Source organism: Budorcas taxicolor, chromosome 15 (assembly GCF_023091745.1).
Source record: "Budorcas taxicolor isolate Tak-1 chromosome 15, Takin1.1, whole genome shotgun sequence".
NCBI lineage: Eukaryota > Metazoa > Chordata > Mammalia > Artiodactyla > Bovidae > Budorcas > Budorcas taxicolor.
Genome location: NC_068924.1, coordinates 14,301,880 through 14,317,753, shown reverse-complemented (window position 1 = coordinate 14,317,753; position 15,874 = coordinate 14,301,880). Strand labels below are relative to the sequence as shown.

General features: G+C 41.1%; 1 non-coding gene across 1 annotated transcript; it reads left to right on the top strand.

Moving 5' to 3' along the window:
- The first annotated feature begins 1,258 nt into the window (after nt 1-1,258).
- TRNAC-ACA (transfer RNA cysteine (anticodon ACA)) lies at nt 1,259-1,331 on the top strand. The gene has a single exon. It is a non-coding gene; the product is annotated as a tRNA-Cys (tRNA).
- Nucleotides 1,332-15,874: the final 14,543 nt, after the last annotated feature.

Sequence of the window (15,874 nt, the reverse complement as noted above, 5' to 3'; positions counted from 1 at the left end):
GTTGTTGGAAGAGGGTGTTTGCTATGACCAGTGCGTTCTCTTGGCAAAACTCTGTTAGCCTTTGCCCCGCTTCATTCTGTACTCCAAGGCCAAACTTGACTGTTACTCCAGGTATCTCTTGACTTCCTACTTTTGCATTCCAGTCCCCTATGATGAAAAGGACATCTTTTTATGATGTCAGTATGGAACCTGCTGGCGAATCTCTCACTGCATTCTATATCCCCGTCAGGAGAGCTTTAGGCTGTTACCGTCTTCCGTTCCTCTCAATGTGCACTTCTCTTCTATCTGCAATTTTTGTCCAAAAATTTGCTCTCTTGTAATCATCTCTGCTATTCTTTTTGCTCTTATGGATTGCCACATCTTTATATCCCTTTCCTATGATGTTTTGTGGTCTGGGGAAGGAGAGAAGGTAAACCACAAGTGTCAGTCACTAATTTTTAACCAGACCCCTAAATTCCTTCAAGGCAGAACTGGGTTTATTAATTTCTGTCCCAACTACTTATCACAATGAAGAGTTGGCATTTTCAGTCATGCTTAAGAAAAAAAGGGAAAAAGATGGAATGAATGTCTCCAAGAGTTGTTTTGCTATGCTCATGCCTACAACAAGATATAAGCTATACCGAAAAGTTTAAACAGATAGTGGTTACAGAGCAGATAATGATACTAGAAAATGGGTCAAACATAATTTGGGATCTACAGAAAAGCCAAAATGCATTTTCCTAAGTGGTGTTTTCAGAGATTTGATACTTGTCTTTGACTCATATGTACTATTCAGGTTTCCAAGAAAAGTTTTCCTATTGCCCAGGTGTGCAGCTTCCCACGTGGTGCTAGTGGTAAAAAACCCTCTTGCCAATTCAGGAGACATAAGAGACACAGTTTTGAAACTGGGTCAGGAAGATCCCCTGGAGGAGGACATGGCACTCCACTCCAGTATTCTTGCCTGGAGAATCCCATGGACAGAGGAGCCTGGTGGGCTACAGTCCATAGGGTCATACTGAGTCAGGCATGGCTGAAGTGACTTGGCATGCATGCATAGGGCATATTTATATACAACAAGTCTTGGCCCCTTCACTGCCCTTCCTCTCCTACCACCACTAACCCTGACCATAGCTGCATCCCCTCTGAGTTGTTCCCTGAGGGTCAGGGTGCCAGCACTCCTGAACTCCTAGCTCAGACGTTGAGTAGGAGAAGAGGTGGGTGGTTCAGTCATTTATTTTTGCATGCCTGATTTCAACCATGCCCTCCTCATGCCCTGACTTCCCTGGTGGCTCAGATGGTAAAGCGTCTGCCTACAATGCAGGAGACCCAGGTTCAATCCCTGGGTCAGGAAAATCTCCTGAAGAAGGAAATGGCAACCCATTCCAGTATTCTTGCCTGGAAAATCCCATGGATGGAGGAGCCTGGTAGACTACAGTCCATGTGGTTACAAAGAGTTGGATACGACTGAGTGATTTCACCTTCACCTTCACCTTCTCCTCATCAAATGGGAGCTTTCAGCTCTTAGAGATGTGCAGCCCCTTTTGTTCCTCTGCCTTTCAAGCTGCAAAGATGCCTTTCCCCAGATCAAAAGATTAAGGTTCCTTCCAGAATTCCATACCAGCTGGTTCTGAGCATTTTAAATGTGCCTGAAAAAAGCATCTGCTCTTTCCATGTTGCTTCTATCTTCCCTTTACACTAAACACCTATTCATTTATGTCTGCTAAGGCTGAGAAGTGGAGAATCTCTAGTTTGTAAATATAAAAGCAGAGCCCTTTGTCACGCACTTACTACGTCCCCAATTATAAGGCTTCCAGTGCCTGTTTTTGACCAGCTGCCAGCCTGCTGTGCCCAGTGTTGACTGGAACTATCTTTCTCAGGGTAGAACATGACATTCACACAAGAACTTGGCTTATATTTTGATAAACTTAAATCCTTGAGAGGCTTTCTTGAACTGCTGTTTTGAAACTTCCTAATGCTCCAATTAAAGAGACTTTCAATTTTCTCTGAGTTTTACAGCTCAGCCTGGTGTAATCTGGATTGGGATAGTTCCAAGAGAGGAGGTCAAAAAAAGTGCAGATTCATACATAATGTATGTAGGATTTTAATAAGCATCCTTTCATACAACAGCTTCTCTTCATGGCTTCCCATAAAACTTCGCAAGCCACAGGCACTATGACTATTATTTTTTAAAACAGTAACAGAAGGAAATGTTCAACCTCTTGCAATCTAAGTTGTTCCAAGAATTTCAATGTCTTTTATACAGATGCCTCACAACAAAAATCTGTACTCTATGGCAGTAATCCTCATCAAAATTAGATAACTCAAGCTCAGTGAAGTTATACAGGCTTGAGAAATTTCAACACTCATTTCCCACTTACAAAGTGATGGGAAATTAAATTAATGCCTAATGAGAAAGGGGGTTTGAGTAACTACCTACTAACACTAGAGATGGAATAGATAAGAGGATACAATTTTTTTTTAAATAGACTAGGAAAAGCATTTTTTTGAAGTTGATTTTGTTCTATTTTTATTTCATAGGATAAGGGCATATCAGATTTGAATGAGACCTTGGACAATATATGAGATACTCAACAAAAATCTCTACTGAGTGGTAAGGCACATGGGATTGACTATCTACCCAAGAACCATCCCCAGGCATCTTTCTCTTTCATTAACCCTTGGGAATACATCTCAGCATTAAGAGAAGTTACATCGAGCCTTGATAGACCAGCACATCATTTAGAGCTTATGGACTGAGAGCTGAATACAGTCCTGGATGAGATTTTAAGTTGTCTCTCTTCGAGTAGTGACTGAATGCATTTCATAGATGTGGTTATCATCCACTTACTGGATAACCTCCAGGGAAAGGGAACTCAAAATAGTCTTTTCCATTCTTGGCTAAGTCTGAATGTTAAGAAATATTTCCTATATAAGAAGCTGAGGACTAGCCATAAACCTTTTAGTTGCAAGTCATAACTCCTAACTCAGATTATTTTGGTTTTTAAGAGTGGACTAATTGAAGAGTCCCCCAGAGTTGTTCAGGCTTAGCTGGATCCAGAGGCTCCAAAGCCCTGGGAAACTTGATTGAACTGTCTCCCACTCATCTGTGTGCCAGTAACTGTAGTTGTGAGCTTAGAGGATCCTGGTCCATCAGTTTTAAGTCAAACATCTATCTCTTGGGACCAACGGCTGGGGGAAGAGGAATCAGTCCCTCTTGAACCACATGCCCATAAAACAAGGTTGAACAAAATGCCCATAAAACAAGATAAAGAGAATTACCCAAAAGAAGGAGTGAAAATGATACTGTAGAGAAAAAACCTCATTCTTGGTGCACAGATCATTTCACATTTACCCCTCTCCCCACATGATGCAAATTGCTCCATATACAACAGGAAAGACAGGGCATTCCTCTGCCAAGAGATATATTCAGTTACCCCTAAGTCCTATACCTAGGTGTAAACTGAAGTTGTCCAACTGACAAGCATTCTTCTAGGGCAGGGCCAGATGTAGGATTTATAATACATTACTAAGTGATATATTAAAGCAGTCTCCCTCAAAAAAAGAACATGCAATATGGAGGGGGAAAGAAAATATCTGCAATTCAAATTCCCAGTTGGAAAAGGAGAGAAATTAAGACAATATCAAAGATTACTAGATCACAACAGATCTCACACAGGTGGACAGAATTAGCAAGGAATCCCTGCTTGCAATGCAGTAAGACAGTGGATGGCCTTCCTGGCTGACTCCAGATTCCGCTCCAGGGGCCCAGTGTCACATGATTCCTCTTTGGAGAATGGCCCTGTATCTGTTAAATCTAACTGCACTGGCTCTGGATGCAGATTTGGAATTTTAGGGGTTTTTTAGGGTTGAGAAGTTATAGGATTAGGGTTTCTCTGGCAGTACAATTCCCTTAAAAACTCAATCAGCAACTGGCCAGCTTGTTAATAAACACAACCATATGTCTTACTGAATCTTGGTCTCTGAACATGTACCCTGTTTCATAGTTTCTGTGTCTTAGGAATATGCCTAGCTCTTTATCATCCTTCTTGCTCTCAAAAACTGTGTCTATTTTAATTATGCCTCAATTCAGTTCAGTTCAGTCGTTCAGTCGTGTCTGACTCTTTGCAACCCCATGAACCCCAGCACGCCAGGCCTCCCTGTCCATCACCAACTCCCGGAGTTCACTCAAACTCATTTCCATCGAGTCGGTGATGCCATCCAACCATCTCATCCTCTGTCGTCCCCTTCTCCTCCTGTCCCCAATCCCTCCCAGCATCAGAATCTTTTCCAATGAGCCAACTCTTCTCATTAGGTGGCCAAAGTATTGGAGTTTCAGCTTTAGCATCAGTCTTTCCAATGAACATCCAGAACTGATTTCCTTTAGAATGGACTGGTTGGATCTCCTTGCAGTCCAAGGGACTCCCAAGAGTTTTCTCCAGCACCACAGTTCAAAAGCATCAATTCTTTGGCGCTCAGCTTTCTTCACAGTCCAACTCTCATGTCCATATATGACCACTGGAAAAACCATAGCCTTGACTAGATGGACCATTGTTGGCAAAGTAATGTCTCTGCTTTTTAATATGCTATCTAGGTTGGTCATAACTTTCCTTCCAAGGAGTAAGCGTCTTTTAATTTCATGGCTGCAATCACCATCTGCAGTGATTTTGGAGCCCCCAAAAATGAAGTCTGACACCATTTCCACTGTTTCCCCATCTATTTGCCAAGAAGTGATGGGACCGGATGCCATGAACTATGCCTCAGGGCACCTGGAACAACAGACTATAACTGTAAGAGGTAAGGCACAGGTACTTCAGTGAAATACACAGCAGGAAGTGTTTGTATATTCTCTGGATCCTCCTGGTTCTTCATACTACCACATCCTATTTCCCCACCTCCCTGTCTTGCTCCCACCAACCTTTGTCTGAAGTAGAGAATTCAGATTTCTAGTCTTGCAAAGAGTATGACTATATGATGCTCAGCTACTTTGCATTTCTGGGCAAGGACAGATATGTTCTCTTTTAGCAATAAAACAGCCCAGGCTTGCATATCCATTCCTGAAACTATATCTGTGGCTGGTGGGTGGAAAACTCTAATTGGTCAGGCTGAGCCATTTCCCCACTCCTGGGAGCCGAATCAGTTTATCTTTACCACAGAGACAGGACCTCTTATGCCCACCATTCCTTATGCCCACCTCACATCCACTCTGCTTCCTTGTTTATTCCAGCCACTTGCAGCACCCAGACATAAATGACAGCATGTTACCTTAGGTACAATGTGCCTGGTATGTGTGTGTATAATATAGAGGAAGTATGCATATGTATTTTGCCATTTCCTGCTGCAGGGGATTTTCCTGACTCAGGGATTGAACCATGTTTCTTGCATCTCCTGCATTGGCAGGCAGATTCTTTACCACTTCCCCACTTGGAAGGCTTTGTGTATATATATATATATATGTGTGTGTGTGTGTGTGTGTGTGTGTGTGTATACCTGTATATATATAAGCCTTGTGTATATATAAGCCCTGTATATATACACACACACACACACACACACATATATATGGTGGTTTATATATTTACATATATATATTTATTATTTATATATATAAATAATATATATGTTTATATACAAATAATATATATAAATATAATATTATAAATAAATATATAGAAGCCACCATTTACATATATGGTGGTTTAGTCACTAAATCGTGTCTGACTCTTGCAACCCCATGGACTGTAGCCTGCCAGGCTCCTTTGCCATGGATTCTCCAGGCAAGAATAGTGGAGTGGGTTGCAATTTTCCTTTCCAAGGGATCTTCCTGACCCAGGGATTGAACCCAGGTCTCCTGCATTGCAGGCAGATTCTTTACCAACTGAGCTAGGGGGGAAATCCATATATACATATATATATATATATATGTATGTATGTGTATGTACATATATATATATGTATGTGTATGTATATGTGTGCATATATATACACATATAAAACTATGTGTATATTTCTATATATGTATATATACATATATATCTTACATTATGTATCTCCTTATATAATACATTACATTGTTATATATACAAAGTATACATTAGTCTTTCCTAAAACCTCTTTTTCTCCACTGGTAAGGTTTACTCAGCTGTTCTGTGTGGGTGTGTGTGCTAAGTCATTTCAGTCATGTCTGACTCTTTGCAACCCTGTAGACTGTAGCCTGCAAGGTTCCTCTGTCCATCAGGTTCTCCAGGCAAGAATACTGGAGTGGGTTGCCATTTCCTCATCCAGGGGATCTTCTCAACAAAGGGATCAAACCCGGGTCTCCTCTGTCTCCTGCATTGGCAGGTGGTTTCTTTACCACTAGCCCCACCTGGGAAGCCCCAGCTACTCTGATGAAAGTGCAAATAGGAGGTGAAAGAGACTTACACTATGGACGGCCCTTGACCACTGTGGACACAAGTCCATGGATTAATACAGCCTCTTCTATTCCATTTCAAGATGCACTCTACATAGTTTCTCAGAAGGTTTCTAGCAAGATGGAAGTTTTTTCCTCCTTCATTTTAACCTTCACTGGCCTACACTCCTGTTCTTTGAGAATAGTCCCAAAATAAATTACTTTTGTGTAAATCTTGCTTTACACAAGTGGCCCTTAGGAAGCAATACTATGAACAAAGCTAGTGGAGGTGATGGAATTCCAGCTGAGCTATTTCAAATCCTAAAAGATGATGCTGTGAAAGTGTTGCACTCAATATGCCAGCAAATTTGGAAAACTCAGCAGTGGCCACAGGACTGGAAAAGGGCAGTTTTCATTCCAGTCCCAAAGAAAGGCAATGCCAAAGGATGCTCAAAGTACTGCACAATTGCACTCATCTCACACGTTAGTAAAGTAATGCTCAAAATTCTCCAAGCCAGGCTTCAGCAATATGTGAACTGTGAACTTCCAGATGTTCAAGCTGGTTTTAGAAAAGACAGAGGAACCAGAGATCAAATTGCCAACATCTGCTGAATCATCAAAAAAGCAAAAGAGTTCCAGAAAAATATCTATTTCTGGTTTATTGACTATGCCAAAGCCTTTGACTGTGTGGATCACAACAAACTGTGGAAAATTGTGAAAGAGATGGGAATACCAGACCACCTGACCTGCCTCTTGAGAAATCCGTATACAGGTCAGGAAGCAATAGTTAGAACTGGACAAGGAATAACAGACTGGTTCCAAATCAGAAAAGGAGTACATCAAGGCTGTATATTGTCACCCTGCTTATTTAACTTCTATACAGAGTACATCATGAGAAACTCTGGACTGGAAGAAGCACAAGCTGGAATCAACATTTCTGGGAGAAATATCAATAACCTCAGATATGCAGATGACACCACCCTTATGACAGAAAGTGAAGAAGAACTAAAGAGCCTCTTGATGAAAGTGAAAGACGAGAGTGAAAAAGTTGGCTTAAAGCTCAACATTCAGAAAACGAAGATCATGGCATCTGCTCCCATCACTTCATGGCAAATAGACGGGGAAATAATGGAAATGGTGACAGACTTTGTTTTGGGGCTCCAAAATGACTGCAGATGATGACTGCAGCCACGAAACAAAAAGACGCTTGCTCCTTGGAAGAAAAGTTATGACCAACCTAGACAGCACATTAAAAATCAGAGACATTACTATGCCAACAAAGGTCTGTCTAGTCAAGGCTTTGGTTTTTCCAGTCATCATGTATGGATGTGAGAGTTGGACTGTAAAGAAAGCTGAGCACCAAAGAATTGATGCTTTTGAACTGTGGTGTTAGAGAAGACTCTTGAGAGTCCCTTGGACTGCAAGGAGATCCAACCAGTCCATCCTAAAGGAGGTCAGTCCTGAATATTCATTGGAAGGACTGATGCTGAAGCTGAAACTTCAATATTTTGGCCACCTCATGTGAAGAACTGATTCATTGGAAAAGACCCTGATGCTGGGAAAGATTAAAGGTGGGAGGAGAAGAGGACGACTGACAGAGGACGAGATTGTTGGATGGCATCACTGACTCGATGGACATGAGTTTGAGTAAGCTCCAGGAACTGGTGATGAACAGGGAGGCCTGGCGTACTGCAGTCCATGGGGTCGCAAAGAGTCAGACATGACTGAGTGATTGAACTGACTAACTGACTGAAATCTTGCTTTAGAGCCTGCTTTGTGATGGATGACCACCAAACATGACTGTTACAGGCTGAGAAGTAAATGAAGAATCATAGTCAGTGTCATGGCTGGTGTGTACTGAAGCCTTACTCACCAGGCGTTCTTTGAAACGTGCTACTTGCTTTGACTTGTTCAGTTCTCACAAGTCAGTGAAATAAGTGTTCTTTTACCTGTGAAGCATGGAAGGATGATAACTTGTCCAAGGCCCTGCAGCTGTTAAGCAGAGGCGGTAGGACTTGAACATAGGCAGTTGACTCCACAGTCTTCACTTTTCATCACTACATAGCCCCGCTTATCAGGCTCACCCTGTGGTCTAACACCTCTTCGATAAGTCTGCTTAGAAATATTTGAAGGTTTCTTGCAGAGTTTTTTGTGACTTTTCTCCTCCAGGTTTATCTAAGCATTTATCTCTAGGAGTATTTATTGAGAAAGCACTATGTGCTGAGCAATGTGACAGGTATTGGGGCTGATGGAAAAAACAGGGCCTTTGGTCTCAAGATGCTTATAAACCAGGAAGGGCAGGGACAGATGGAGGGTGGGAGGGAAACAGGAAACTGGGTGTGCTGTGTGATGGCCATTGAGACACAGGTCTGCACAGGCATGATGGAAAACTCTGGGAGGTACAATTACCCTGGACCAGTGGGGGTTGGAATGTGACCACATCTGTTTATAGCCTGGACACTGAGAGTCACTGAGAAAGGGAGGAAACCAGTGTTATCGTGTGCGGGTGTGTCTATGTGTGTGTGTGGCAGGACACCTGGGTACTGAGGTGCCTTCAGAGAGGGAGAAGACACTCAAGAAGAGGAATGGGGAAAAAGGTAGTTTGATTTGGAAATTAAACTAAGTTGCTTTGGGACTTCATATAATCTGCTCTCCTTAGTGTTTATGTGCAGTTTATGGGGGACAGCAGATATAGGACCTTAAAGATACTTTGTTCATATATTTTATAATATGGGTAAGCTCTGTAATTCCAGCCAGTGGTAACCTTATTTCCATCAACTAAGGTAGGTGCTCTTCTATGAGCTTCATGTTTATTTCTTACTCCTTATCTTTGGCTGTGTTGGGTCTTCACTGCTAGGCGTGGGCCTTCTCTAGTTGTGGTGAGCGGGGCACCTCTTCCTTGTGGTGCGCAGGCTTTGCGCTGCAGCGGCTTCTCGTGTTGCGGAGCATAGCCACTAAGCGCACGGGCATCAGGAGTTGCACTCGGGCTCAGTAGTTGTGGCACGTGGGTGCAGCTGCTCCATGGCACGAAGACTCTTCCTCGGGCAGGGGTCAAACCCGTGTCCCCTGCACCGGCAGGGAGACTCCCGTCCCCTGCTCCACCAGGGAAGTCCAAGCTTCAGTTTTGAAAACAATCTCACTGCCGTCCATGTTTCTGAACATTGTACTACTCCTCATTTCGTGTTTTTCTGTTTTTGCTTTTGCTTGCGTTTTGTTTCTGACCTTGTTAACCACATCACCCTTAGGCCTCCCACTGAGTCGGCAGTCAACCAAAATCTTTGATTTCTTCTCATAGTTCTTGGGGGTTTTGTTGTTTTGTTTCCTTAAGTATAGCTGCTACTTTTTAATATGTATTTCATGAAATTGAGTTCACTGCTGCAACTTGTCAAGATCTCCTGAGTTTGGATACTATTCTTAAATACTTTGGCTTCTCCTCCAGTTTTGTGCCATTGATACAAGGCTGTAGTTTAATAATTATGACAGTAAGTAAGGTTTCAAAAACTTATAGGCACATGCTGTCCTAACTTTGAAAAGGAGGAGAAAGAAATGTCTCAGGAAAGCTAGATCACTGAGATTGCCTATTCATTCCTGGCAAAATGCTAAAATAAATTATTAAATAGATGTTTGGATAGCACTGAGCAAAGAAAGTACCAACTGCTTGAAAACAGCATAAGTCTACTAAGAAAAAATATACCAAACTAATTTGATTTTTCCTTTCATGGTGCTGTAGACATACACTATGTGAATTTCAGCAGGGAATTTAATAAATCCAATTCTTTTAGTTGAGATGGATTGAATTATAACAGAATAAAGCATCCTAACCAAGTGTATATGGTATAGTTGAAAGAGCATGAGCCAAAGTTTCTTGTCAAAATGTTGCTGTGAGTTCCTTTCCCACTCAAAGACAGACAAGTAAGGTAAAATGAGAAGTGAAAGATAAAAAGATGTAGCCTTGCTCAAAAAACAAGATGACTTCTCTGACCACCAAATAAAGAACAGAAACATACAATGCCAAAGGGGGTCTAAAGGCCAGATCTCCAAAAACAGGAAGACAGAGCTGAAAGTTTGAGTCCTACAGAGTGAAAGGGCCTGAAAACAGTCCATTTATGCATTTGGGTGGGCCATGTTCAATCATTCTTGAAAAAGCTGGATTTACATGTTCTCTTAAAAGGAAAAAAGAGAGATGTTTGGACAGTAGTAAGCCCTATAACAATAACCTGCTAGAAAAAAATATAATCTCTCATTTCATCCTTTCTACAACATTTTTTTAATATAACTTGCCTGGCATCTAGGCTTTTAAGTTTGATATCTCCACCAAAAGTAAAAGTTATAATGTTATATATATAATTACATTTGTAATTAGGCACAGATCCAAAGTCAGCTGCTCAAGGCCATGTGCTTGTATCATACCACCTGTCCTTTGCATGGACTTGGGCAGGGAAATTTTGAAGGAAAAGTCATGGATGTCAAACATTACTCATGTTGAAACTTCAGGTAGAAATGGTGGCAGAGGCCAGTAGAGACCTATCTCATACTTGCCTGGTCCACTGCCTATTGCTTTTGACATTGTGGCTTTTCTGGGTTTACCATATGCATTTCCCATTAGCATAGTTTTCAGTTGGCCACAGAGGAAGGCAGCTGAAAGCCAGGGTGTGGGAAAGAGCACACACCTCTACTGTTTTGCAGCTAGAACTCACCAGGGGAATTGACACTCTGCAAAAAACACCCAGCTCCTGCTCCAGATGAGTCTTCCAGCCTCATGACTTCTAGCTTCCCATTGTGAACCTCAGTGCCAGAGAATTGAGGGGAGAAACAGAATCATGAGCAACAGGAAAAATAAGCAACTTGGGTATGTGTCTTGTAACACTCAGGGGATTCCCCGGTGGCTCAGCTGGTAGAGAATGTGCCTGCCAGTGCAGGAGATGCAGGTTCAAACCCTGGGTCAGGAAGATCCCCTGGAGAAGGAAATGGCAACCCACTCCAGTATTCTTGCTGGAAAATCCCATGGACAGAGGAGCCTGGCGGACTACAGTCCATGGAGTTGTGAAGAGTCAGACATGATTGAGCACACACACACACACACACACACACACAACTTTTTCCTTGTCTTCTCCCTCCCCTTTCAACTCCCTTTTCACTCCCTTCTTCAGCAAGTCATCTGAAACAGAAGGCTTTCAGGCAGCCTAATGGAGTAAGCACTTTTTTTTTAGGAGAAACTTTCCTTGTTAATGTCTCTGTTTTTCTCAGGACACCTCTTTGTTCCCTTAATCCAAACCAGCCAAGGACTCTTTCGGTATAGTTTTGGACTTGAGATGGTAGAAAAGTCTGTTGGTCCTCCCAAGGGGTAGAAACTATAAGACTAAAAGAAATTTTAAAAAAGCTTGGATCTATCACTCCCACCCCACCCCACATTTTCAGCAATGTGGACAAAACTAATTTGCAATGACACAGAATGAATTTCCTATGAGGAAAGAAGACCGTGCCAGAGTTGGAAAGGCAGGGCGGCGGGTGGGGGTGGTAGGGAGGGTGGGGGGTGGGGACGTGGCAAGGAGAGAGAGTTTCTTGTTTCTTTACTGGAAAGCATCCTTGTTCTTCCCATAATTTGGTTGTTAAACAATTTCTTAGTTGTAATGGACAAAATTAATTCCCTTAAAAAAAAAACAACTAGTTCTAGTTTTCGTGCTTTCATCACAGACAAAAGGTCAACTAATACAGCATTAAAATTCTTCCAGTAAGTAAACGTCTTTTACCTATGATTAGATTATTCTAAGATGCAACATTCAGACCCATCAAGTTAGGCCACTCTGTCAATACCAAACCAAGATGGCTTGCCCTTGTCAGCTGTGAAAAGGTCACATCCTATAAATGTTTCAAGTAGAACACTGTCCCTGGAGGAGATAATATCAAGTTACCACCCACATGCCCCAACCCATGTGCTTTTCAGTTCTTGTAAATCTTCGTGCATCTCCCAACCTAAAAAACAACAAAAAAATAGTCTTGACCTTACCTTACTCAAAGATGAAGAAATAGGCAGCTGAATTAGCTAGGATTTCAGACCACAGATATTGTCCCAGGACAACAGAAAGGCTTAGTTATGCTCTCTCTGAAGCAGTGATTGAGAGTCGGTTGCACAGGGAGGGGCTAGCCCTCAGGAAAGTTTCATCAGAACCTTTGGACCAGAGTGGGATGGGGAAGCACACAAGAAGTATCCATTTATGCTTATTCAGCCCTTCCCAAACCCTAAACTGCTCCCTTCTCAGGTGAAGATCTAATTCTGTCTATAGCTTGTAATTTACATCTCTGTAATACTATGTAAATAAATACAAGTGCATTTATTTCTAAAGCAGAAATAATAGTTAGATATGGTCTTCAATGTGAATGTATGCTCAAGCCACTCAGAGAATACAAGAGGGCTTGCTTAGGTCAGCTAAACAGTGCTTTTCCAGTTAGGTGGCACAATCAGCTATAAGGCATGTTTGAAATAATTTATCACTAGTAATATAGTACTGAAATTCATACAGTGTCTATTTATAAAATATAGTGGACTCATGGAAATCCCTTACATCACTTTTTACTCATCTCAACCCTTCTGCATGGAGGGAAAGAAAAATGTATAGGTATTACATTTAATTAAAACACAAGAAATTGGATATAACCTTAGGTAAGTCTAACACACGACTGTAGGAAAAGTCTCAAACGTGAATATTATCAATCATGTCTGTGAAAGAAAAAAGCTGAGACATGCTGAGCAGAGGGTGTACTAAAAGAGGTATGGGCCATGGAATGATTATGTACAAAAATTAATACCACATTTGTAATGGTGGAAATCTGAAATCAGTCTAAATAGCCAACAACAGAGGATGGCTTCCATACACTACAATTTGTAGATGCACAGTTAGACTGTGATTAAAATATATGTCTTCAAACACTAATGACATGGGCAAATGCTCAAGAGATACTTGGAGTAAAACAAGAGTATTTTTATAATCTCATTTTTAAAATAAAAAATAGAAAAATAAATTAGGAATATATCAAAATGCTAACAATATCAGAATAGTGGGATTGTGGGAAATTTTAGTTTGATCTTTTGATTTCTCTGTATATTCCATATTGACTCTGATGAGCACAAATATTAAGAATTCTATCACTGGGATTAGTGGGAATTCATTCAGAAAATAAAAATTAAGAATCTTAAAATCAAAATGAACACAGAATGTTAGTGTTTCCCCTATGCTTTCTCCACATCAAGTCAAATTCATCTGGGCAGCTAAATGTTGGAGGAGGTAAATGAGAAGTGTGAATGAAATAGCTTGATAATCTCAACTGGAAATTATTTAAGATGATAACTTAAAATGCTTTTCTCTTTTTCTCATTTACAGCAGAATCACTTAAAAGAAGTATTCTGTTTCTTCAAACAAAATCAAAATGATTTTATTCTCTGACATTTACCCTTTAGACACCAATTTTTTCTGCTTCTTGATTCTACTCTGTAATTTGAAGCCTTTTCTAATAAATATTTTTGGTCGAAATGAAGATGATTTAAAATGACAAAATCTAGCCCTACACAGTGCTGAGACTCAACTTCTGATGTTCCTTTTTCTAACTTAATTCCACTTCCTAAACTCTCCTCTGTACTCACCAGCTTTGTTCCCACTACTGGTGGTGATTTAGTCACTAAGTCATGTCCGACTCTTTGCAACCCCATGGACTGTAGCACGCCAGGTGCCTCTGTCCATGGGATTCTCCGGGCAAGAATACTGGAGTGGGTTGCCATTTCCTTCTCCAAGGGATCCTTCCGACACAGGAATCGAACCCAGGTCTCCTGCATTGCAAGTAGATTCTTTACTGCCTGAGCCTCCCACTACTTACCATCAATAAACTCATTCATACTAAGGGTTAGGACTCTGTGATGGTAATAGACCCAACTTCCATGCATGTTCTCTTCATTCAGTATCCTCCTAGGACTCAAGTTTCTAAACGCAAGGTTGAGGTGTTTTGTTTTGTTTTTTGCCCTTCTGCTACCAGATGTCATGTGGGGGCTTAGAAAAAGTTCTGAAAATGTACTCAAAAAAAAAAAAAAAAAAGAAGAAGAAGAAGAAGAAAGAAAGAAAGAAAAGAAGAATGTGGATTTGGTTCTAATTACAAATTCAATGACCCTGGGAAATTTTCTTATTCTTGGCAGCTGTGAGGATCAGATAAAGTAATTTATTAAATATTTTAGTGCAGCACTGGGTACATGTTCAGTACATGTTTAATTGACATTTTGAGGATCAAAGTCAGATATTTCTGGGTTCAAATCCCTATTCTATCACTTGCTAATTTTGTGAACTTGGACCAGTTTCTTAATCACTCTAATCACTGGAGACAGTGATATCTACCTTGAAAGTCCATTAAATATACCTAGGAGAAAATGCATGAGAAATGCCCATCATACAGAATGTTGTTAATAATAATAATAATTTTGTTATATTTTTAAAATAATTATTAATAATTAGTGAGACACCAGAAGGACAAGTTATAGCAGAAGACTCTCTATATAGGGGGAAAAAAGGAAAAGAAACCACATCAGTTCAGTTCAGTCACTCAGTCATGTCCGACTGTTTGCGACCCCATGGACTGCAGCACGCCAGGCCTCCCTGTCCATCATCAAGACCCAGAGCTTACTCAAACTCATGGCCATAGCGTCAGGGAAGCTATCAAACCCTCTCATCCTCTGTTGTGCCCTTTTCCTCTTGCCTTCAATCTTTCCCAGCATCGGGGTCTTTTCAAATGAGTCAGTTCTTCCCATCAGATGGCCAAAGTATTGGAGCTTCAGCATCAGTTCTTCCAATGAATATTCAGAACTGATTTCCTTTAGGATGGACCAGTTGGATTTCCTTGCAGTCCAAGGGACTCTCACGAGTCCTCTCCAAATCACAGTTCAAAAGCATCAGTTCTTCAGTGCTCAGCTTGCTTTATAGTCCACCTCTCACATCCATATATGACCACTGGAACAACCATAGCTTTGACTTGACAGACGTTTGTTGGCAAAGTAATGTCTCTGCTTTTTAAATATGCTGTTTAGGTTTGTCATAGCTTTTCTTCCAAGGAGCAAGAGTATTGTGATTTCATGGTTGTCGTCACCATCTGCAGTCATTTTGGAGCCCCCAAGATAAAGTCTGTCACTGTTTCCATTGTCTTCCCATCTATTTGCCATGAAGTGATGGGACCAGATGCCATGATCTTAGTTTTGTGAATGTTGAGTTTTAAGCCAAGTTTTTCACTCTAGTCTTTCATTTTCATCAAAAGGCTCTTTAGTTGCTCTTCACTTTCTGCCATAAGGGTGGTGTCATCTGCATATCTGAGGTTATTGATATTTCTCCTGCAATCGTGATTCCAGCTTGTGCTTTACTCAGTCCAGCATTTCTCATGATGTGCTCTGCATATAAGTTAAATAAGCAGGGTGACAATATACAGCCTTGACGTATTCCTTTCCTGATTTGGAACCAGTCTGTTGTTCCATGTCCA